Below are 25,475 nucleotides of genomic sequence, written 5' to 3'. Positions count from 1 at the left end.
GCCTCCCTCTCAGTGTGCGTGGGATACTGCGGGTCTTTACTTGGTTCCCACTTATGCACAACTCACAATGAAAAAGTATTGAAGTCTGGAGGGTAAACGTGTGACTGCTGGGAGATGAGAGCTAATGAAAAACCTTGCATCCCTACATCTCGCCGGCGTACGCCTTTGAGACACACTTTACATGGCTTCCCGAACGACAGCCCCGTGCGATAAAATAAATACAGGCCCTTAGCAGCAGCCAGCTCGATACTATGACTCTGCCTTGGCTTTCCTTCCTTAGCTAATGCACTCCCTTTGCCTCTCAGCCCTGTTCCCATCATTCACACATCCGAATAGAGTAATAACAGCACATATGCTTTTGATTGGGGTTCACTTTCTGGGGGAACGCAGGATCCCTAACACTTCCCTTAACGAAAGTTAGTAGAGACCCGCAGAGATGAAATAAAACTTCCATTTGGGAAAGTGGGCAATGTGAAGCCTGCAGAAATCACTGGTCATGGCACATATCATCCTCTGCTGGCCATCAATAACAAGGACAACCTGTCCTGGCAATGGAAGGTGTTCTTTGGTCAACTAATGAGAACACCCCTGGTTCTACCCGATGAATGGCTTTCCCTTGTCTGTTGTCTTCCGCGGAGATAGACTTTGGAAAGGATGCAGTTGCTGGGCCTGACCACTTGAGTAGCCCGCTTCCTGTTGATGTGATTGCTGGATCCTTGGAATTATCTTAGGGCTTGAGAAATACAGGCCCTTTTGGCCAGTGGTAGGGGTGTTTTTGGCAGTACCGCTCACTTAAAAAATTTAGTAGGCTGCTGGTCTATTTTCTTTGGGTCTAGGTGCTTGTGATCCATTCCACGGCCAGCATCAAGGCCACCTCCCTTGTCGGTTCACGGCGCTCTGAATCTAGGCCATTTTATCGCCTAGAAACACATCTCCGTGATGTTCTCATCTCACAGATCCTCGTTCGGTGGCTGCACCCATATTCTTGGCCGGTTACTCGAGGCAATTTGAAAACTTACCTTTCTGGATGGAGGCCCGGATAATGCATTCCTCATCCTTACGCTTAGGCTACCCCACATCCCTGTCTTCACAGCGGGACAGTTCCCTTTGTCTGGCAAAGAAGGCATAGCCGGAGAAGCTTGGAAGAAGCCTGGTCTCATTCTTATTTCCTCCTAAATTCCCTGAGCTTTCTGCCTTTGTGGGCACTAACCTCGACTTGAGGTGGAGATGGTGGCGTTAACGTCCCTACGAGATTCCAGATTAAACTGGCGACTCTCTGCCAACGTGTCTCCTAAACACTCCTCTTTTTCTCTTACATTTTGAACCAAATTCTTCAGGTAATGTGTTCACTCAACCTCAAAAACGTATCTCAGATTGGAAAACATCATCCCTTCCACCGCCAGCCCCGAGATAGTCTAATCATTCTGCCACCGTCTTCTCTGTAAATATCATCATCATCTCCCGACACGATCTGGTCTACCTCCTCCGTTTCTACCTCTCCTTGCTCACTACGCTTCTGTCACGGGGGCCACCCAGCTTGCTATTCCTTGACATACCAGCCATGCTCCTTTCTTGAGGAATGTATACTTGTTGAGATCTCGGCCCAGGAACTGTCCCCTCAGATGTCCTGATTGTCCTATCTATAACAAAAGCACATATCGTCCCCTAGCCCCTTATCCTGCTTCCTTTTCCCTTACTAAGTTGTCACTATCTGACTTTATTTCCTAAGAGCATCTCTCTGTGAATTAGAATGTAAGGTCTGTCCGAGCAAGGACATGTCAGCCATTGATGAGCACAGTGCTTGGCAGGATAGACATTCAATAAATCCTCTTTCAGACACGCTACTTTCAGCCTTGGCTTGTCTCTTTCAGGCAGGATCTTTCTGCTGGCTGGAAGGAAGAGCCTGTCAAGTCCTCTAATGCTACAGCTTCATCGAGTCCGAGTAACAACATCTAACCTCACATTTCTGAGATTCTCCAGTGCTTATCTGAGCCGCTTCTATCACTGTATGTTCTTTCTCCATTTACCAGACAAATCATTCCATCTGCCTGATAAAAACCTTTGATCGTTGCTCTTGAAACAGGAAAACTCTGCAGCTTGAACTTTTGGATTTTCCCAGGATGATTTGTACTTGTGCACTGAACCCAAAGGGCTCCGTTTAGATGATGAGCTCACGGTCACCGCGGCCCTCCCTTCCCCAGCCTTGACCCCATACCACGTTCAAGGCCAACGAGCTGTTTCTCTAAACTGAGAAGCTCCAAACTTTCATTGAGACAGGATAGCCATCTAAGAAGAATTATTCCGTGCTGTTGTGCATGCCTGTCCTGCCCCTGCCCTACTTTCCCCCTGAAGTTACTGGCACTTATTATTTTGGAAGATCAAGCGAGAATGATCTCTGGGGAAGAGGCTGTGTGCTTCCACTTCAGCTCCAAGGCGTTTAAAAAAAATGGCTACACGAAAGGACAAACAACTCCTTGCAAATGACTTCCATAATTTACTTAATGAATTAAATAGTATAGTTCATTCAAAATTATCTAATAAAATAAATAACGGAAGAAGTGATATTGGATGAGTTAAGAGTGGAAATGACTACCCCGGATGCAAGACAATCCAGTTAGTACCACCACCGGAAGAGAGACTGTTCTTCCTTCGTGGACAAGAAATGCGAGGGATGTGTGGAGTACTCGTGAGCACAGCATCTGTATGCACGTGAGTCGCCATCTCTTTTCCTCATCCCAGTGCGATGACCTACCCGGGACACCTTTCCTACCCGGGACACCTTTAAGATGGAAACAGGGCACTACAAATAGTTGTGCTCAAACTACCTGCACACACTGGGGCTGTCTTGGGCAAATGAGGAAACGTGGCGTCTCTACCTCTTAGGCTTTGGACCTACTTTTCAAGACTTTGCTGCTGGTATATGGTAGCAATCTCTCCACCTTGCTTCCTGTGGATGAAGAGTTTCCTTCCTGGTGGCCAAACTAACCTGGACCACTGTTCAGCTTCCTAAAAGGAATGGGGTTTATCTGCTCTGACCAGTGTGCTGTTGGCCGTCTTAAGACATCAACCAATCCATGAAGATCGGGCGATGGCTATTTTAGAAAATAACTTCCAGTTTTATTACTTATATGTTTTATCTCCCTCCTGCCCCCCAAAAAACAAACCAAAAAAAAAACAAAAAACAAACAAACAAACAAAAACAAACAGGATCAAGGAGCTTAGTCCACAAACATAGTATACAGACAGGTTCCTGCATTTTTCCACGTCAGCTCTTCTGGTAAGCTATTGAACAGAGAACTATCAGATGGATGAATATTTCTCCCATGTATTTGTTCATTGGGGAGCAATAATTTTTTTAAAGGGTACCAAAATTGGCAGGTAATTATAATTAGATGATGTGCAAAACATTTGACTAATTTTATTAAGTCGATTGGTTGATTCAGGGGGCATTTAATAACACTTACCATGTGCGAGGCACTCTGCCAGAACTTACAGAATCAAAATATATATAGCATTATAAATATGGTCGAGTCAGGCTTGTAAGTCAACACTTACAGTTCAGCATGACAGGTGCCGTGGCAGCGGCATGCACAGAATGCTGGGAGGGTCCTCGGGGTCTGCAGAGGATGGAGGGGGTGCAGCATCTGTGGCCGATGGGGCTCTCAGGGACCCTAGATGGGTGATACTTGAACTTGGCCCATAAGGGAGCAGAGCCGGTTAATAGGACTGAGGAAGAAGGTCCTTCCAGGGGAAGGAGCAGCATGTAGGGAGAGCCGAAAGCGAGGGGCTGAGAGATACTATTAGGGACCCCACAGGAACGATCGTGGAGACGGCACGCTAGGGACTCAGTGGTGGATGGGGGTGGAGATGTAGAATTTTTTAAAAGAAAAAGGAAAGGCTTCTGAGAAAACAGATCCACAGAGGACATTAGCGCGCTTCCTTTTGGCCAGGCTTCTGGATTCCTGAGGCACGAGGGTGGCACCTGGCACGCAGGTCGTTTCACAGACGAGGGGGGCCGAGGGGCGGAGGAGCTAAGGCAGTCCATTTTACACTACCAAAAATAACTATTTGTTAAGCATCCAGTCAACGTAATAAAAAATATTTTATTTGGAGAGCGCACCATCCGTCTTGACTTTCTCTACCCTGATAAAACCTGAATAACTGAAAAAAAAATCTCTCCTTCGTGTGCAAGATTTAGACGCAGAATAAATATACATACCACTCAAGTTTCGAATGCTTTCCCCTCGAACTCAAACGGTGCCAGCATCTCCTGCAAAAATAGGACCCTGAGCTTTTCATCGTTGACTGGAAAACGCAGGGTATTTCACATCTGCGACAATTGGAAGAATGCTTTTCGCGTGAACCACAGAGGCTTAGGAGAGCTGTCTAATCGCAGAAGACGCCGTTCCGCTGCTCGGTGGCCATGGGGTTCTGCGGGCCTTCTCAGGGCGCCTGCACACAGTAGGGCGGGGGCGGGGTGAGTCATGGGCAGCGCCAGAGCTTCTGGGCTCACCCACAAGTTCAGGAAGGAGGAACTCGGCGCCCACGGGGAATGAGATCAGCTGCCTTTAAGGACGATCTGCCTGTCAGGCTCAACGAACTCCCACGTTAGACATGACCAGACGTAAGAGAGAAAGGACACGAGGTTCCTGCCCTCTCTCCGAAGTGCTGGCTCCTCGGGACACTTGGAGACGTATTTTCCCAAAGGCCTTCCAAGGAAGCGACGAGTGCCCATTTTCCACAGATTTGGTTAGTTTTAAGACGCTATAATTTCCAAATAATGTTACCGTCCTGTGAATGTGGATTTATTCTGAGGCACCATGTTCGTGGGTCTCTCGGACATGAAAATTGTCTTCTTTACGACCGTCACATTTGCTTCTTCAGATCTGTAGAGAAAAAAAGACTTTAATGGGTTATTTTACTGTCTTTAAAGACGTCGTGGTTTTCAGAAATCACATTTTTGGACGCAAACCCTGTGTCCCGGGTTCTTTCTTTCACACTACGGACGTACTAGTGAATGTCAGATGATTCATCGCATTGTGAAATATTCTTCTTCAGGTTGCAAAAAGAAAGGAAAACGTAACCCATCAATTTTTTTTATCTGCACTACATTAAAAACCTTTGTTCATACAAACCCCCGCCCCAAATTTTAATGAACACGATTTTAATGAAATTGCTCAAAGTAATTTGTATTGTACAGACACAGCAAAAATTCAGGGGACCACAAATCATGTCCAGGAAGTGACCTTTGACCTGGATTTAGATCTACCTTTGGAGCTTGACCTTCAGAAACACAGCATGGAAAACATATAATCACAGCCTTAGTGACTGAACACTTCCTGGTGTTATAATCATGCTTAGTGATTTTATGACGTCTGTGTTTGTGAACGTGTCAGGAAATTGATCCATTATTCGTGCCAGGCTGCGAGCGATAACACGGTGAAGTGTTTCGTTGTTTGGTGATGTCACAGAAAAGGAAAGGAATTAAACGCCCTTCTCTCGTCTCTTTAGTTCCCGAAAGAGAATTGTACATGCAGAATCCCTGTTCTATTCTTGGCCACCCTAATTTTTTTTGACTCTGACCAGCACCTGAGACAACCGACATCACCTTTCGCTGTCGGAGCATCTTTGCTGACGTGTACTGAAGATCAGCTCTTGGAAGGTGCCCGCCAACCAAACCACTGGTGCTTATGGAAACCCGACCTCTGCCCCACTTTGGGGCTTACTTGCACTGGGTCTCAACTCACCAGCAGGCCTTCCATTGGCTGTGGCAGCTTACAGATCCCGAGTCTAATATTCTCAATATTCAGGTGCAGTTATTAACCCCCTCTGTACTACAAATAGCATTTAGTTGATTCATTTTCAGAATCTCTGACTAATTACATACAGTAATTACATACTTCACAGTTAGGATACATTTTTTTTTTTTAGACGAGGCAACTCTTGGTTGACCTCACAGATTGTCAGCTTACAATCTCTTATTTTTTTAATTTTTTATGGCTACAGCACTTGGTCTTCCTGGGTGGTCTCCCATCCAAGTACTAACCAGGCCCAACCCTGCTTAGCTTCCAAGATCAGATGAGATCAGGCTTGTTCAGGGGAGCATGGCCATAGACTAGGATACATTTTTAAAATTACTTATTGATCAAATGACATTTCTAATGGTGATTTTGAGGATTAAATTAAATCATATTTCTTTACACATAGGGTGAGTATGAGGGTTAGAGGACATATTTAACAAAAAGAATCTTTATGGCTTATGATATTCAAGATACATGATTCTGGAAGATAGTCGTTCTCTGAATTTGTATACTTTATAGCACCTAATAATTATATTACTTTGTAACTTAACATAGGTACCTTGTATTTCTAATGAATTATTTTCCAATTCTTGATATTTTATCTCTCTAAATATACTGTCAGCTGCTAAAATACAGAGGCCACACTTTTATACTTCTCATTCTGTCCCCATGCACTTCACCAAGTGTCTGCTGAGAATAAGCATTCAAAAAATACCATGTATATGCTTGGCATCACAATATCTGATGACAGCAATCACCTGGGGAAGCAGACGTGGTGATCCTTTTGGAGACTCAGCATGAGAGGTTAAGTGATTGCCTAGAGTCACAGAACTCGAGTGCTGAGAAGCCAGTATTCCAAACAAGGTCCATGTGGCTTTCCAGGCCCTACTTCTCAGGGACCAGCAGCCCCTTCCTGTCCCCCTAGGAGCTCACAGCTCCGATAACCTGGACCATCGACCAGAATGAGTCTGGAAGATTGAAAAATTTTGAAGAGCTCCTAATTTTAAATATTGAATTTTCTTTTATGAATATATATATGTGTGTATATATATATATATATATATTCAATATAGTTACTATATATCAATATATGCATTTTTTTATCAAGACTATGGTTGGAGTATAATCAATCTCCTTGCTTCTAGCTTATGAATAGAACTAACAAAAACCTTTAAAAGTTATCGATACCATTTCTATCAATTAATCCACGGAGCAGTGGTGATGGCTATATTAAAACATCTTAAACTACTCCGTCAAATGTTTTTTTTTTTTTTAATTCAGAAAGCATCTGCTGTGCATATAAGCATCCCTTAAAAGTGCTGTCATATATAAGTGTTAGAGGAGATAAATTTGAAAGCAATTAAAATGGCCTTTAATTCACCTCGAGAATCTTGCTGTTCACAGTAATTGGAAGATCGAATCCATATTCTAAAAGTTATATTTATAACTAACGACTGTAACAGAATATGGCCGGTCATATGCTCAGGTTAAGAACTGTACTTGGAGATACTGGTACTTTATTCTCCCTTCAAAAGGCAAGCTTCTGATTTCTCCTTCTTTATAGCTTTAACGCTTCTCTCTCGAATCTCCATGTGCACAACCAGAACTTTTCAGAAGAAAATGGCATTAGCCCTGGGTTGGGATTCCTAGTGTCGACCGTTTTTTTTCTGTACAGCACGTGGGCATGACACCATCTTTCAGCAAGGGTTTGTTCCCCATAAACATATAATTCTTTACAGGTTATCACATGTCCCCTTGGAGCAGGACTGCCCTGGGAGTGTGTGCACTAGCTAATTGCTTCTGAATTCTCTGATCACTGTTTGCTCTGCCCATCGGGAGCATCTAGTGGGATACACAAACAAAACCCCTGGCTTCCCAGCAAGGCTGTCTGTCAACTCACCCTCCAGAGGTCACAGACTGGCCACCCGAGTGTGAATCTGGCTCCCACATGGCTTTCGTTTCGCGAGTACAGCATTTTGAATTTGCCCAGCCCTAGCTGCACGTTATTGCTCTTAAAATCTGGCTACTCATGGAAATCAACTTGGAAGCTTTTCATAAATATTGATCCTGAGACCTCGATACCTAGATATTCTGATTTAATTGGTCTGGGAGAGGACCTGGGTATCTGAATGTTTTTTAAGGGCTCCAAGCGATTTGAACGCCAACCACAGTCGAAACCCCCGTGGTCTGTATTTAGGGACTAATAGCATCATCAAGAGATGCTGGCATAAGGAACAAGATGAAACCAGGAGATCTGAGGAGGGAGAAAAGAGCAGAAGCTACCCCGGCCCAAACCAAGGGAGGGTGAATAATTCCACGTGGTTATGTGCAAGAGTCAGAGGCGACATTTCAACGGTGAGAACAGGCAACAAATCTAGAATTTTTCCGAGTCCAGCTTATAGTGCCAAGGCAAATACGGCCAAATCTCTCCCGAAAGAGACAGCACCAAGAGAAGGAGCAGGGCCAAGTGAAACAGAGTAAGATGTTTATTGAAGAGGACCTGAAGGATAGAAAGCCAGAATTAAGGAACCAGAGAAAAGACAAGGACCTATAAACAGTACGAAAGAATGCTGTAAAAAGGTAAGGATCAGGTCGATGGAAGCAGTGGTTCCGGACTGAGGTCTGAAAGGTGAGATCATCTTGCCAGTTCTTGCGTGCGTTCTAGGCGTGGTTGTTGCAGGTGAAAAGTGGATGTCATTCACCTTCAGTCATAGTCGAGGCAGCACATGGGGTGCAGTGGTTCGGTATCGACAGCAACGAAGACGAGCAGGACTCTCGTCTCCATGAGGAGCTTTGCTCTCCCAAACGCTGCCAATGAGACTTGTGTACTGGATGCCAGGAGGGGCAGGTAATCAGGACGACACGGCAGAAGTGACACGTGTTTGAGTTGTTGGATACCGTCGCCTCAGACAGCTACGTGGCGAGTCAGAAGGACAATAATTCCACTGGAATCACTGTACCCAAGTCCGGACCCTAGCAACACTGGCAAATTCTTCCTACGAAGAGAAAAAGGAACCTGATCGATCAGTTATTATAGTTATTGTTAGGCGGCTGTGTTTATTATCTATTGCAACGTAATGAATTACGTCAAAACTTTGTGACTTAGAATGACTTTTATTATGACACAAAGTGTCTGGGCTTAGGGATCTGGGAACAGCTTAGCGGGGTAGTTCTGGCTCAGGGTATCTCTTAGATTGCTCTCCAAAGTGCTGGCCGGGGCTGGAGTCACCTGAAGACGGAACAGGGTTAGAGGGTCCGCCTCCAGGAACACTCCGCTGGCAGAGTCTCAGCCCCTCACCGTGTGGTTCTCTCAAAAGGGTCGCTCACAATATGGCAGCTGGCTTTCCCTAAAGAGAGACAGACAGACAGACAGACAGACAGACATAAAAAGAGCACAACAAAGACAGAACTTTTATAACCTAACCTCAGAAATGACATACCACTACCTCTGCCATATTTGTCACAGGCCAACCCTGGTCCAAGGTAGTTGAAGTGACACAAGGGTATAAATATGGAAAGGTAGGAATCATTGTGGGTCACCTTGGAGCGTGGCTACCACAGTGGCCACTGCCATCATCTTTATATGTAATTTATTTGGTCTCTCCGAAACATCCCCACTATATGGATGAAGATGCTAGGATTTTGACAGATTGAGTAATTTGAATCTGGTCACATTGCTAGTAAGTTTCTTCTTAGTTGCTAGAATTTTCCTGGTCGTAGTCACTTGGAACTCGCTTACTATCCATAAATCTTTGATTACTCAATGGCAGTTCTTCAAAACTTTAGTAGACTGAAAGATTTTCTCAATCTCTTTGAACCTGACCAGCATATCTGGCTTAAGCCCAGTTCCTTATAAGGAAATTTCCAGCTTGACTAAATATTTTATTTACGTTCAATTCTACTGCGTAAGTCCAAACCATACTCTTGTCTCGCTGATTCTCAGAATAAGGGCCTCAGGTTTAAAACCTCATTTAGTGTCCTGTGTCTCTAAATGAAGTTTACAAATAGAGTTTAATTTTGTTTAAACTCTGAGCAAACTAATATATAAGCTAATATATAGATCGATAGAATAGTAATACATAATTATAGGACAAGAGAATTTAGGAGTAGAAATGTATTTAGAAAATCGATGAGAGAAAAAAGGTACAAAGTTTGAAAAGTACACTATAAAAGGCATGTATAAAGATGCTACGGGCTGCCTGTCTGTGTCATCTCAAAATTCTTATGTTGAAATCCTAACTCCCAATATGATGGCAATTAAGTCATGAGGGTGGGGTTCTCATGAATAGGATTAGTGCCCTTATAAGAAGAGACACGAGCTTGCCCTCTCTCTGTCTCTGTCTCTGTCTCTCTCTCCCCCTCCCCACTCCGTCTCCATGCCTCTCTCCCTCCCTCCCACGTCAGGATGCCGTGAGAAGGTGAACTGTTTGCAAACCAGGAAGCAGGCTCTCGCCAGACGCTGGATTTGCTGGTGCCTTGAACGTGGACTTCCAGTCTCCAGAACTGTGAGAAATTAATATCCATTCTTTTACGTCAGCTAGTCTGTGGTTTTCTGTCACAGCAGCCCAAACTAAGACGAAGGGGAATGACGATGCAACGTGTTGTTTCAAGGGACACGTGCCATAGACCTTCCTGGCGTGGAGTCTCAGGTACTGCTGCCAGTCTTTTGTTTGCGACACTTATTCTATGACATTCTTTTCCAATAATGTTTTTTATTCAATATTTTATTAGGAGAGACATTTACATAGCATAAATTTTTTTAAATATCCCATCCATTTTATTCCTTTCTTGTGGAATGTTTTTGTGCATCCTGCCTCCAGATATTTTATGCAAATCTAAGCAAATAAATATTGTGTCTCAGTCTATAATTTTACCTTCTACTTCTACAAGCGAGAACATACTGTACGTACTAATGCACACCTCAATTTTTATAATTAATACTGTCTCCTGGGGAACTATGTCAGTATTCAAAGAGCTTCTTTATTCTTTTTTAACAGCTTAATAGTATTCTAACTGGGTTGTCTAAAATCTTTTGTTCTGTAACTGCCTCAAGGAATACCTGTACATATGTGCCATTTTACAGACAAGCATGAGTATGTACAGAGTATAATGTTTTAGAATCTCTGGTTCAACAGGTGCGTGCACTTATAATTTTGATAGATTTTGCCAAATTCGTTCCCTGGAAGTGGTAACAATTTATCTTTCCACCAGCACTATGTGAAAGTGGCTGATCATCCACAGCGCTCCCAGCTCTGGCACTCACACCTGGGCCTTGTTCAGTCCGGTATCTGTAGTTAGTTCAAATTTGTACTTCTCATGTTATGAATGAGCTTGAGCATCTTTTCATGTGCTTAAAAGTCACTTTAATTTCATTTCCATGAACTTCCTATTCCTATATTTTACAGCTTTTTAACTAAGTTGTTGACCTTTCTCTTGATGGTTTGTAGGAGCTTTTTACATATTAAAAAAAAAAATGAGCCCTTTGCCAGCGAAATGTTTCATTTTCCCCTATTTTGTCTTATGACTTTACTCACGGTGTTTTCTACTTTTTTCCTTAAAAAAAAAAAAAATTTGCCATACACTAATATTTTTATTTTTATGTAGTCACATCGATCAATCTTTTTAAAAGTGGCTTCTGAATTTCGAGTCACGCCGTTTTTTAAGCAATTGCCGTTTCTACAACTACGTGGAGTCAAAGAAGAAAAACCCTTAAGTCAAACCCACAAAAAGCAAACTGTTACTCAAAGCCCAAAATGTGCTCAGGAAAAAAAAAACAAAACTGCAGGGCATCTTAAAGAACCCCAAAAACAGTTTCAAATAAGTAGCAGTCGTTTTTCTTATTTTGTGCATCGGTGTTGCATGGGTGGGGGTGCCTCTTCTAATTCCAGTTTTGGCTGGATCACTCCCAGGTCGAGAGAGAGAGAGAGAGAGAGAGAGAGAACGCAAATGAGAAGCCAAGCAATCACAGCTTCCACCGCCTGAAGGCGTGGTGTGAACAAATGAATCAGGCAAATTTGGGGGGAGGGGAGGGTGCCAGGATTTATGGCCAAGGCTCCCCTCACCTAGGCAACAGTTGGTAGGCAGCATTTGTGGCAGTGGCTAAAAGCAGCTCCAGGGCCTGGCAGGGACAGTATCTGCTGAATGACCAGGCCAGACCTAGAGCCAAGATCCACAGCCCAGCTGCTGCCGCCACTGCTGAAGAGGCTCAAAACTCACTTTTGCTGAGTCAAATCTCTCTTCGGGGATTTAAAAAAACAAACGAGCCTCTGAAAAGTAGACATTCTTCTGGCCGATTCTTCAGGAAACAGTGCAGTGGCTCTTTTTGTTATTTTGTTCTGCTGTAATAAATTCAGTCAAAGGTAGACATTCCACCTCCCCGGTATATTCAAGACTAATTAATTCACCCTGGAAGAAACGTCCATAGTTTTAGGTGAAAACAACGGGACTAGAGAAATGAAACATTGAGGACAAGAACTGTACAGGGAGGAAAACTGCCTAGAGCAACGTATTTGAATATGAAAGACAGATGCACACCATTTTCCGTGCCAGCTGGTGCGCTGTGTATAAATAGGAGGACCTCAAGGTAAACTACCAAGAAAGTGACTCATCTGGGCAAGAATAAGGAAGAGATCAAGTGTTCCTGAGTTATTAGTAACTTGAAATTACACCCTTGTGCACAGAAGCTTCAGAGCTGCGTTCTCTGAGCTTTGACCTCTGGCGATCATGTGACCCAGCCATGACTGACTGGGTAACCAGAGCCAGGGCAGTCCGGAGAATGTTGAGTATGTCCAGCCCACATATATTTTTCTGGTTTTTTGTTTTTTGTTTTTTGTTTCTTAATATATAGAGTATACCTTAAGCCTGTCATAAAGTGCTTGAACTCAACTATACATATTTGAAAAAGGAACTACTGTTTGTCACCTCATCGTGACCTCAGCATTGTATGTATCGAGGACCTACTATGTGTGAGGCACCATACCGTGCTGTCAGTGGGAATTCGAAGAGGAGTGAGTGATGGTTGGCAGCTGAAAAGGGCACACGTGAGTCACAATCGTGAAAAAGGCAGAACGTGGGGTGGCAGAGTTCTAGTGCTTCACTCAGAAACGGTGCGGCTTCGTTTTAACCGACTCATTCCAAACCTCACTGAACTCAAGGTCATGGCCAAAGTGAATGTCAACTCTACAGACACCAGCAGGGCCCCTGGGTTAACTTGCTCACAGGCACATAGCCAGCATTTGTTTGCAATGTATTCCATTTACGGAAAGGCCATTGTTTTATTCTCCTAGTCTCTAATTCTTACGAATGTGATGGATACCGTCAAGTCGTGATGGTTTTACAACCTAAAAAAACTTGGTTTTGATTTTAATATACGTTGCCAAGGATTCCTCCTTTCTGAATATGTCGCTTGTGGCTAGACATTTGGTACTAAGCGTAAATTGGTACTTCGGGGTTTCTGCTTGCTTGTAGCAAAGATTGCCTCAGGCTTTTATTGCTACGGGATTCTGGTTTTTTGTTTTTTGGGTTTTTTTATGGTTTCTGATGCCTCATCTCTTCTTTTTATTGCCTCGTTCTTGTGGTTCTTTTGGTTTCTCTACCACTCCACTATCTGCCGACTTTCTCTCAAAGCAAACTTTTCAAGAAGGATTGGCTCAGCCATTCACTTTACAGTAGATATATCAGTATATTAGTATATATCAGTACATATATATCAGTATATATATCAGTATATATAATGCCAACACGTACATTGCCAGCTTGTACTAGGTGCTTCCGTGGCCCAATATCTGGTTACCTGTGATCAGGGCAGTGAACTCACATGGCAAGAAGAATATCAGCCTATGTAGAGGAACCACCAGTGGCAGCTTTTCAAAACAGACTTACAGCCATTCGTAGATCATAGAGTCCTTCTTAGCATTCTCGCTAAGAAATAATTTACTATTTAATCAAGTGTCTTCATGCGCTCTAAATTTCATTATAGACCTCTTTTCTACATAATGTCACTTATTGGAAAGCAGTGTTCTTTCGACGGAATTATAGAAATATAGTGTTAAAAAGGGATGGTGAAGTTCAATCCATCCATTTTTATAAATGAGCTACTGAACACTTGGAAGGCCTGAGTGATGTTATGAAGTTCCCATCTGGGACGAGAATCAGAATCTACGATTTCCTTTACTGTCGCCTCTCCACTGCATAGCCTTTATTTCCTGTCCACGTTCTTAAGCTAATTTATCAATGAAAATAACATGCAGTGCAGGAGTCTATAGATATCCTACACTAAGCTTTCCTTACTTTTTTCTAGTTTCAATCAATCATCAATTACAACATTAACAATCTTAGTATTGATCCAAATTTAATCTGAAAAGTACATGCCAACACTAGCAAAATAATATCTCTGCACCAAAAATAGAATGATATGTGGCTGAGAACTTTGCAGTTGGCCACGGACCATAAACATAGTCTTCAAGTGACAAGAGACTGGACTCATTTACTTCTCTGATTATGGGGCCACCTTGGTTGGTCGTGGGGATTGACTTGGGGGACATCGGAAAGAAGCCATCATCAGCAAATTATGACAAATACATCTAGAGCGTGAGAAGTAAGCAAGAAATGGGATAACTCTGAAAACACTTATTATATACATGCAGGGGGAAAATCTACACTATAAATTATTATTGGTTAGAATATGAGATTACACATAAATTTAAATCTCTAAATTGAAACAACCTCTTTGCAGTTTGATGGAGGCAGATAGCAAGTCCGGAAAAGCGAAGCAAGGTTCAGAGCTTTAAAAGATGTGAAGCTGAAACAAATTACTTTTATTGAATTTTTTTAAAAATTTAACTTTTAATTTTTGAATTCAATACAAACAAAACTTTTAACTTCTTGTAAATGAATATCACTTTTGTAAGCCTCACGTCTGGCATTCTCCACACCTGGCATCTGGTAACCCCTGGACCCGGGAAAGAAGCAGCCATTCTGTAAGACAGGCTGGTTTCTACATATCACTGCGAGCAATAAAAACCCTTTTGAATCGGTAAAAATATTAACTTGCTTTGGAGATGAATTTACTTTGGAAAATTCTTAAGTCTTAGGAATGATATTAAAGCATCTAAAGCCGCTTCTAATTTATATTTAATCTCTAGGATTAAATGCATGCATTTATCATCAGGAGGATTTAGCTAATTCCTCCATCTGTCCTTCACCCATCAGCCAGCATCCTGGCCTCGTGAGAAGCCTGTCGGCTTCAGAAACCCAGACTGTCTCAACCACCGGCAGTGCAGCTCTGAACACAGTAGGCACTCAGAACTGTCCCTGGAATAAATGAGGCACGGAATGAAACTTAAGAGGTGTGGGGTTTTTTTGTTGTTGGTTTTTTTTAATGTCTCCTGTGATATCTTTCCAGACCAACAGCAGACCCTAAAAGCTTTTGTTCTAAACCAGGATTTCTCAACCTCTGCACTATTGACATTTTGGTCCAGATAATTCTTCGTTGCAGGGGACTGCCTTGTGCCTAATAGAATGTTTAGCAACATCCGCGACCCCTACTCACTAGATGCCAGAGGGACCCACTGCACCAAAGGTAGGACCACCAAAATTGAACATCACAACCGCCAAAAACAAACGTCTGCTGTGGGACCAAAGCTGCCTCTCTTTGAGGACCACTGGTCCAGAGAGCTTGAACGATAACCGTGTCCAGAAATCCGGAGAAGTCTGGGATGATGTTCCTAATCACGAGAGCGTTTCCACCCATGGAGTTACGGACTCTATCTGCGGTTAGCTGGTTCAGTCGCTTAGAAGTGAGACCAAGGTTATCGGATCTCTCCTTAAAAGAAGCTCAGCACCATGCTAAGGACATCGGCTGCATTATTGCATTTAATCCTTGCCACACCTTCACGTACCTGATTTGCAGATGAAGAAGTAAGATTTGGCAATAAAGTCTACCAAAGATTATATGGGTATCAGTTGATTCAGCTCAGTTCTTCTGACCTAAAGTTATGCTCCCGATCGCTTTATTATCCCTTTATAATCCAGTTAGATGAACTCCCTCTAAGTCTAGATGCAGTGTTCGCAACGAACTCTGATAGAGTATGGATGACTCAATGACAATGCGTTCCCATTACAGGAAAATATTTCCAGGGCTATGATTTACCGAAGTGAGTCATTGGCGACATAACCATCAAGAAAGAACAAAATCTGTATTTTAGAGGGACGTGGAATAAATTTCTACAATTATTCCATGTTGGATTACACGCCGGGTTACGTGGCCTATCAGAAGAATAACACCGAGTAAGAAAGGTAGGCTAACAGCGGGACCGTCTCCGGGGAAAGGTGAACTAGAATCAGCAAGAAAAGGAGTTCTGGCACTTTCGTGCCTGACCCTCGTAGACCGTGCTAAAGAAAACATTGCCGACATATTTTTAGCCTTATTATGGAAAATGGACCCTGCTGGGCCGCATGGACAAGCTTCCAATCCAATAAGACTCAGAAATGCAAAAGAAAAACACTCTGGGAAAGTTTCCTCTTGTTCGTACAGAGCGGAGAATATAGTGCGTTCCCTTGTCCAGCCTGGAATTAAGATGAAAGGCATGTTCCCTCCGGTTCGGATCCGGTGGCATGGCTAACATTCCATCCTGGCTGCAGCTGCCTGATGGGTCTAATACGACACATTTTTTTTTTTTTAAGGAAAGAGAGTAAAAAAAAAAAAAAAAGTAAAAGACACATTTTACTCTTAAGTATTTCATAGGATGAGCTATTTCAGCTTCAGCTATTTTTAACTCAGTGAAAAGAAAACATTTCTGAATTGACCGTTTCTTACAGGAACTAAAGTATAAGGTGGCCTGTCTTTCGCGTCTAACTGTCTTGTTTGCTTAAGGTGCTGCCTGTTTTGCTGAGCTCATTGCCTGTGATGGGTCAGCCTGAAAAGGTTTAGACAGTGTGGTATGTGCCAGAAGGTCAGATGTTTTCCTCAGCCTCTTGGGGTATCCAAACTTGGCCAAGAAAGCTTTGAGAAGAAGGCCGTTTGTGAAAACCCTGATACTTTTGAATTCTGTCCAGACTGAAAACGACATAAGAACAGTCTTTTTTTTGTAGAGATGCCCCGCTTCCTACCTCTCCTTAAACCCTGAAAGCCCAAATGGTCACATAATAATATCCAGATCAGTTCAACCTACATAGATAAACACACAAGTGTATTTTTCTACATATGTTCATTTCTGGAATTTACACATATACACATATGTATACATATATAAACTTTTGAGTTTCTTTTTTTTTCAGTCTTCTAAGAAGATCATCAATAGACTGTCGTCACTCATAGAGTCACATTTTTGAACAGAAATTACTTAGCTCATAGACTACTGTTATTTGAAATACAATTATAATATGATTATTCATATTATAGTGGTATGGAGTCAAAGCACACACTCATAGACCATTCCGTGTTGTCTAAAAAAAAAAAAAATCACCTTTCGGAAGGCTTAGAAACTCATGGATCTGACCAAAGGAAATCATTTCCGCAGTAGCCACGTTCCACCACCCCGACGAGAATTCACATCCGGCAAGTCATTGAATAGTTACAAATTTCCCAACTGACAAACTAAGACTCGAGTTTTAAAGTTCGAGCTCTCACAGGTGTGAGACGGAAGGATGAATCCGCTCCACGCGTGTTGATGCCATACTTACTAATTGCCAGCCCGGTGCCTTACACCTTCCAGATGTGTCCGATCCTGCGCCTCAGCTCCAGGCCCGGGGCCTTTTTTGACAAACACACCCTCTTTGGGGGAGGAAGTGAGGCGGCAGTATGCAGCCGACGGCCCAGTTTCCCAGCACGCAGAGTGAGCGCTGCTAGTCATTTGGCTACAGTGTAGCTCCTCGTTAGAAGTAGTCTCCTGCCTGCTCTGGATCACCCCCTGCCAGCTCGCCCTCCATGAGTCACGAGGCTGCTGCTCACACACCATTGTCTAAGGTGCTGGGAAGCCTGTGGTTCTGTGGGCCTGCTCAGAGGTACTCTGCCAGGAGTAGCTAAATTCCCAGACTCAGTCCTCCCCAGGACGAAATCAATGGCCATTCATGAATCAGTGTTCTTCCTTCTAGATGCTACCCCCTTTCTAATTCCCACCAGTGACATATAAAACAGCGAGAAAGGAGGATTTGTTTCACATCAAAATATGTGTTGTAAATGCGAGATATCCCCAACTAGCTGCCTCCAGTTACAGGTGAGATTAGCTTTTTAATAAGTTAATCGCATGAGAAATAAGAACGTTTGAAAGAAAATAGAAGAATGCCATCTGTTCCTTTGAGTTGTACAATACAGCAAAGTTATTTGTAAGGGCGGTTATTAAGTATCAGCTGTTGCTTAAGAAAGAAATCATACCTTGCCTAATGGTTAACATTAGCTAAAGGTTAGTTCTAGGACAGTAGAGGTACTCGGGCTAAGACTGTAATAATAAGCATGGATCAGTGAGGAGACTCGCTGTGAAACCCAGTAAATTCCTTCTTCGCAGGGTATTCGCTGCAGCTTCCGTTGGCTCTAAGGCAAACCACTGGAAAAAAATTCCTTTTTGTTTAGGCTCATTGCTTCTAAAGTATGCAAAGCTGTTAACTTACAACAGGAGAACAATTGGCGTTCTCAGGGCTCAAGGAGATAAGATTCGAATTCAAAAGAGTTCTATGCAAATGGATTTTATGCAACTGGACTGTGTTACAATTAGTACCTTCAGCCCCCTTGGCACTGATCAGCCATCTAACCACAGTTAAAGTATGATTGCTTCAGGAACGAGGTGAAAGATGATCAAAAAGAGAACCTTCCATTGAGTCAGAGAACAAACAGATCGTCCCCGGTGTCCCCTCAGAAGCCAGACCACTCTCTTGGCAGGAATGTCACAGAGAGAGAAGGCCGGGGCAATGGACGGTGGTGGCATGAGACACACGTTAAAATCTCCTCCAACCTCGCAGTGCTATGAAATGGCCTTATCCCAAATGATTTTTCACCACTAGGAGAAAATTATGGCTTCTGAATTGTCTCAAAAGAGACTTCCAGAATGGTGCCCGGCTCAGCTGGATGCTGCAGAAAAACGAAGGGTGGAATCTGCCTTAAAGTGTCACTGTCACGTGGCCAAATAATAACAGGGATAGTAGTTGTGGTGGTTGTAATAGTGATAATAATAATAATGGTAATAATAATCATAATGATAGATGATACGAAATTATTCCTCTTTCGCATGTGGCTCTATGGAATTCATTTTTCTGTAGAGCAACCTACCTATGTTTTACTTAAGCCAATATTAGAGTTAATCTTCATTATATTTGAGGAAAAACAGTGAACGACAGGAGTCGATAGCCCTTGGGAATGTCCTAGAGAGAGCTGGGTGTCGGAAGGGAAAGGCTGGAACAAACAAACAAACACTAGATGATCCAAACACGTAATTAAAAACTGATTTTCCTTAGTGAAAAAATGCCGTTGACCTTGATTCCGATGCTGGATGTGCACAAGGCAGACTTCCAAGATGTATGCCACTGTACTGTACTGGGGATATCATCTTTTTGAAGGAAAAAAAAAAGGCATTGGACAGTTGGCAGAACAAAGAAATGGAAATACAAGTAGGAACAATCTTTAAAAAAAAAAAAAAAGAAATTTAAGGATATTTTTTGATGCATACATAGTTCATACTTGTTCTTTTTTGTCACAGAGGGAGGCAAGGGTGACAACCCAGAAGTCCTGGCAGAAGCTGCCTTGATTATCACAGTTCCGTGCCCAGCCGTGTACAGTGCTTACACGGAGAAAGTGTGTTACTGGTGGGGTTTGCTTTTCAAGGAGTGGGGAGGCCTTGGTGTCTGTCCTCAGACTGGTTGGCTGTATATTTGAAACAGGCAAGATTTTGAATGAAACCCAAGATGAGAAAAGAAAGGGAGAATTCAGGTTACCAAAAGAGATATAAAAAAGCAAGTTCGTTCAAGCATTCAAAGAAGTTCTAAGAACACAAAGAAATCTAGCATTTGTAGGAAATAGGTCATTCCAACCCAGGACAAGACACTCAGGGCTGACAGTGGGTAATTTTTTTTTTTTTTTTTTTTTTTGTAAAGGGCGAGCATCCTTCCCTAGACCAGGTTCTTCCCAGTTATCAGTCCACAGAAGCGCAATGCCAGGAAGGAGAGTGCCTGGCAGAGCCTGGGAGCCTGGAAAGTAGGTCATGCCGTGAGTCAGGCTGGAGAAGCTGAGCAGGAAATCAGCCGTCAAATGAGCAAAGGTGGGTGCCCGAGAGCTGGGGAGGAAATATGGTGATGACAGACAGACACGACAGCCCAGGAGCTCACCCCAGGGGTCCCCGCCAGCCACAAGTCCTCGGAGATGGTGTTTCTCTTCCAGACAAGGCCCAGTCAGGTGGCGGATGCTCAGCTGCATGCATTTCATGTGATTTCACCAAATGAGACCATGGCCCAAATTGTCTAATAAGTTTTAAATGCCGTCTTCGTTATTCATTGGACAAATGAGGACTGAGTTCCCACCATGTGCCGAGCACTGTGCTGGGGCCTGGGGCCATGGGCGTGAGGGGAACCTGGCTTAGGTTCGCCCAGTCATAACTGGGTGTGTAAATCAGCCTGTAACCAGCAGGCTATGGAGGAAACTGTGTTATTAGTATTTTTAAAGCTTGCTTTTTTTAAAAAAAAATATTGCTCAAGAAAATAGCCAAAGAATTTAAGAGATGAGTTTGACAGGGAACCTGGCGGCTTAGAAGTAGCTGAACTTAATGAAATGTAATACACCACGTGGTCTAGAAAAACGGGGGGTCGGGGTCGAAGAGCATGAGAACACAGCCATTCCACGGTCCCCCGCTACCCTGAAGAGTGACTGACGTGTCATCATACTTAATGCGTACGTACTAAATGTGGGGTGGGAGTCCCCTAGCTCGGCCTCATTCTTGTCGTCTGACTGGAACTGCAAACTATGCCGAGAAAATACTATTGCTTAATACTGGAATAGAAATGAGGGCACCAGACTGAAGTTAGGATGAATAGAATTAAGATTCTAGGCACTGAATTTCTATTTGTTTGGCCTTTACGTCAATAAGAATGGTACACGTTTACTGAACTGTGTGAACTTACTAGGAAATCGTTTTATTTGCCTCCCATCGGTGAGTCCAGCCATACCATGTTGCTTCCCCCTCTACGTTGGTGTCCTGAACGCTTCCTCTTTTGTTCAGGTAGACTGCAGGGGCCCGGGAGTATCAGCAAATTAAGGCGACATTATGCCGTTGTCTCTTAAATTGTCTCTTCTATTTTCTCCGTCTGGGAGATTTACTCTGATTAGGTTTATGTTAGAGCTTGTTCTATTTTGCATGCCTCTTAATATTTCTTATTCTATATCTGTGTCTCGCTGAGTTTAATTCTAGGTTTTTTCATAGTTCTCCCATTTACTTACTTTTATCTTATACCGGCCTAATCTTTTTAATTCATCCATAAAGTCTCCTGGGCCAATATTTTTCATTTCTAAAAGTCATATGTGTTTCTTATTCAGATTTATCTGGTAATTTCATCATATTCTTTTATTTCATGCTTCAATATCTGAATTGCTTTGGATATAAATCTATTTTTGTTCTTTCTGATAATTCTCACTTGTGGTGGCTGATTTCGTCATGTGTTTGGTGATTCCAAACTATGTGCTCCTATTTATTTGGTCTTATTATATGGTAATCACATTTCACTTACTCCAAGAATGAAAGCAGAGTTTTTGTTGTTGTTGTTTGTTTGTTGGTTGGTTCCAGTATCATTTGCTTATGCTGGGAACCAGTAGGTGTTATTGAGATGATTTAGCCTCTGTTTAGAGTCTGTAATGTACTGTTTCAGGTCTCCCGCCCAGCCATTGCTTAGTATTCCAATATTGGTATTTGCCCTCAGAATAAGTCCAGTTTATATCTACTTATTACTGATTGTCCATTTGTATTCATTTGTTTGTTTATTTTTTTCAGTGGGTGTTGGGAGAACATTATCCATGAGTCTTTCACATTTCTGTGTGTCCTCTGAGGAGCAGCATTCACAGTTATTGTTCCGAATTATCTTTTCAAGGATTTTTGTAGAGCAAACAGCCTGGGGAGATATAAATGCTCTCTCCATCTGGGGCAAGGGGTGGATTTATCCAGAAGAGTAAACAGAATCTCTCCCTCTAGGGCAAACGTTGAGCAAGTGTGCTAGTAATCCTTTTAAAAGAGTGGGTTTTCCTAATCTGAGCGTTCCTCATACATAATATAAACACACCAAACACACCGCATACAGGGCATCCGCCTGGGCTGCTCCACCACCCCAGGAGGCTTAGCGGACAGGGGACTCGAGAACGCAAAGCTCATGCCGCCTGCCGTGTTGTAGTAATAACCGAGGGGTCTCCTGTCTTCCACCCGCATCCATGAAACTGTTGCAGGCGACTTGTTAGTTTGAAAGCTGGGTAATATCTCAGACTCTTCACACTTCTTGACAGTAGGGAGGACATGGTGAGGTTTTCTCTTATTTTGTGTAAAAATAGCAGTTTATTAAAAGGTCTGACTAGTTATTTTACAGCCAAGACCTATTCATAATATCTATTCCAGTATCTCGCCCGAAGTAAAAACGGGATATCTTATTCACGTTTGTCTTCAATGCTCAACAGTGAAGCTGTGTTGAATGAATGAATGGCTACGTGAATGAAGGCAAAACACTGAAATTATAAAACGTAGAAAAACCGTAACATGTTGCATTTAATAAAACAACGAATAAACTAATTAGGAACAATTTAACCAGTTAAGCATCTGGATTACAGTGCAGTAGCATTATGCTTACATTTAATTTAGAAAATTTGAATATATGTGTTTGAGCAAAGGGAAAAATTAACCTAGACAGTGCAAGTAATTTTATCAACTGTTCCAAGCCCAGAGTCCATACCCCAGAGAGAGCCTGAGAGGTGGGACATTTGAAGCGATGTCCCTCGGTTGGTCCCATTCACAAAAGCCAACTCTCTTCTATGTGTGAGATTTTTATAGATCAGGAGAAGAAATTTTAATAAAACAACCGGCCTTTACCTAATATTTGACGCACAGGACAAGACTACAAATAGAGGCCTGTAAACCATATGCCTAAGTACTTAAAAGTTATAAATCAAGTTAACAAAGAGTTAAATAAAAAAATTCTCTCCTCTCAGCATTGAAACTTCTACCTTCATATTAACAAAAGTTAAAAAATAAATATGAGTAAAGCTATGGTTTTATATGACTGAAAGTTTGGAAAACATCAAAGACAATGGAAGTTAATTATTATTATACACATAAAGGTATCCTGTTTATGGGCTGGTGATGTCTGAATGAGTAATACAGGAAAGACATCCACAATTCATAAAGTATTATGTATTTAGCCCATAAAAATTTATTATTCTTTCCTTTGTTCCAGTAAAATCACTAATTATATTGTTACGAACAAGATTTTTACATTTTTGTTTTGATACAGTATTGTTCTAGCACAAAGTAAAATATAAATCTACAAAGTATATAATAAAAACGTAAATTGAAGCAAATGTAACCAAAGGAAAGTTCATTATTTTGTACACCTATTTTAAAAGTTACCCTCTCAAAATATTAAAAGTTATCCATGAACATTAAAGGCAAGATAGAAATTATAATTTCTGTTTACCTAAAACCTAAACCGAAATCTTTAAATAAAGCTGCAAAGGTTTGAAAACTCAATTAAATCACGAATTTTCTAAGTAAAAAGACTACTCACAGTTCTAGCATTCAGTGTTCTCGTTTGATGGACGTCACATCTATACCACCATTGAATCAATTTAAAAGCAAAGTGAATGTTTAACGATGTAAACACGTGTCTAGCTACCGTGTGCAGATACCACACTAGTTCTTAAATCTCTCCAGAACCGTAACTGGGACGGGAAGGGACATGAGACCGTGGATGCTCATCCCTCCTGGGGAGCAGCTTTTCTTCAAGGCAGGGTCCCCTCGCATCCCTCCCAGGCAGGATCTCCAGACCAGCGCTCCCTCCGCTGGCTCGAAGCCTGGGGGGAAATCCTCCCTTCTTCTCGCCCCCCCAAGTCTGGCTCCTATTTTGTCTCCTTGGCCAGCTCCAGGGATTGAGCAACAAAATGCAAATTGTGTCGTTTCAGTGATTCTGCGTACGAGCAAAATGTGCCAGTGTTGACATTCGTAACTGCCATAACCGCCATTGCACAATGTAAAGATGAATGGCAAGATGCATGCCAGTAATTCAAAACGTAAAATTTTCTTCCTCGGGGTGACATGACAGAGCAAATAAAAAACACCATTATGCGTCAAGAGAGGGAGAGACTGGGTGAAGGAGGGAAAGTATTTTTATATGTATCTTTCACAGCACTTTTCTTGTTTTTGTTTTTTTTTTATAAAATGGATACTTTTATTTTGCACTCGGCCCCACAGATTATGTGGCCAACCTCGGTTATGGAGCATTCTGGACCAGCACTGAGCCCTGGATCCCAAGTGACAGAAGCAGTCATGTGTTTTTAATACATTTATTTGCCTTTATTTTAACTTTGATATCTAAGGAGGTAGTCTAAAATAAATGGTTTAGGACAGGGGTGCCTCTTCCTCAGGCCCAAAGGCAGAGCTGAGTAAGTCCCCAAAACACACACCAACTCCTACTGCTGGACACAGCCAGCCCTGGCAACTTTCTCTATTGTTGGAAAAAAATCTGGTTGAGTTGGTCATGCTAGGAGAAGGTAGGGCGATGCATAACTAGAGACAAAATAGGATTTTACTATTTTCATTTTTCTTCTGATTTGGAATCTATTCTCCGGTAAGATGGGCTCCCCTGCAGAAAATTTTATTTGACTGCATCAGGCATTGGTAGGATTTTTGAAACCGATATGTATATATAAACACGGCCACTAAAGTTTTATAAAAATGATTTTTCAAGGGTTTTTTTTTTTTTTCTTTTTTAGACTGCTTGGGACATTAGTAAGATTGTACTTCTCAAAAGATATATATAATGTCCTTTATTCATATCCTCCCCCATGGCACATAGCATACTGCCCTTTATTAGACTCTCAGCATATAATGTAAACTCATCGAATTAATTTTTGTTTCTTAATTTTGGTGATGGCATTATTAGTATGCTTAATTCTGATAAGTTTTTAATTTTAGAACACATTACCTCTGACTAGGTCAGTTCAAATATTTCAAAATAAGTGGAGTGTATATATCACAAACACTTGTGAATTTATCTTTAACCCAACCCTTACCACCATCCTACCCCCTCCCTCCAAAAAAAAATCCCTGAAAAAAATCACAAGTGAATAAACAGCCCAGTCAGAGGCAGTTGAGTCTTCAGGTTACGGGGCTCCATGAACAATCGTAGAGGCCTGGAAATTAAATTTGATTCCCCTTGCTCTAAATGTCTCTGACACCTAAGGCACTGCTGAAGTTGAATAACAGTTAAATAAGGACATTTTGATGGTTGCATTTTTTTAAAAAAAATAGGCCATCATTCTTTCCTCAACTTCCCCATCAATGTAGGAGAAAAAAGTCATCTACCACTTCCTTGTCATTGCTTGAAAACATATCCTCACAGTTCCTTCACATATGTTTTGGCCTCCTTGGCCCACAGGATTAATTCTGAGATTACCTTTCTGGGATTCAAAGGGATGCGTGAGAGGGCTGGCCCGCCTCCTCT

At 42.2% G+C, this 25,475-nt stretch overlaps 4 long non-coding RNA genes and 1 pseudogene across 7 annotated transcripts in view; 2 read left to right on the top strand and 3 right to left on the bottom strand.

Annotated features, from left to right (window-relative positions):
• LOC107195959 overlaps positions 1-25,475 on the top strand; it is a 304,896-nt gene that overhangs the window by 271,027 nt on the left and 8,394 nt on the right. The window contains exon 7 of one of the 4 annotated variants that reach the window (XR_003047557.1): positions 1,872-3,245. The exons of the other annotated variants lie outside the window; for them this stretch is intronic. This is a non-coding gene — a long non-coding RNA (uncharacterized LOC107195959). Of the gene's footprint in view, positions 1-1,871; positions 3,246-25,475 lie in introns of those variants that run through there. 4 annotated transcript variants of the gene reach the window in all.
• LOC107195958 lies at positions 3,399-17,943 on the bottom strand. Its single transcript, XR_001517271.2, has 2 exons — positions 17,484-17,943; positions 3,399-4,886 (listed from the first exon to the last, which is right to left on the bottom strand). It is a non-coding gene; the product is annotated as an uncharacterized LOC107195958 (long non-coding RNA).
• On the bottom strand, positions 5,998-6,116 carry LOC112483297 (annotated as a pseudogene).
• On the bottom strand, positions 15,973-17,477 carry LOC112483257. The gene is made up of 2 exons (XR_003047567.1): positions 17,267-17,477; positions 15,973-16,455 (listed from the first exon to the last, which is right to left on the bottom strand). It is a non-coding gene; the product is annotated as an uncharacterized LOC112483257 (long non-coding RNA).
• Positions 17,924-24,104, top strand: LOC112483256. The gene is made up of 3 exons (XR_003047564.1): positions 17,924-18,016; positions 19,884-20,047; positions 23,935-24,104. It is a non-coding gene; the product is annotated as an uncharacterized LOC112483256 (long non-coding RNA).

Source organism: Pteropus alecto, unplaced genomic scaffold (assembly GCF_000325575.1).
Source record: "Pteropus alecto unplaced genomic scaffold, ASM32557v1 scaffold65, whole genome shotgun sequence".
Taxonomy (NCBI): domain Eukaryota; kingdom Metazoa; phylum Chordata; class Mammalia; order Chiroptera; family Pteropodidae; genus Pteropus; species Pteropus alecto.
The sequence above is the reverse complement of the archived record's forward strand: the minus strand, read 5'-3'. Positions and strand labels throughout refer to the sequence as shown.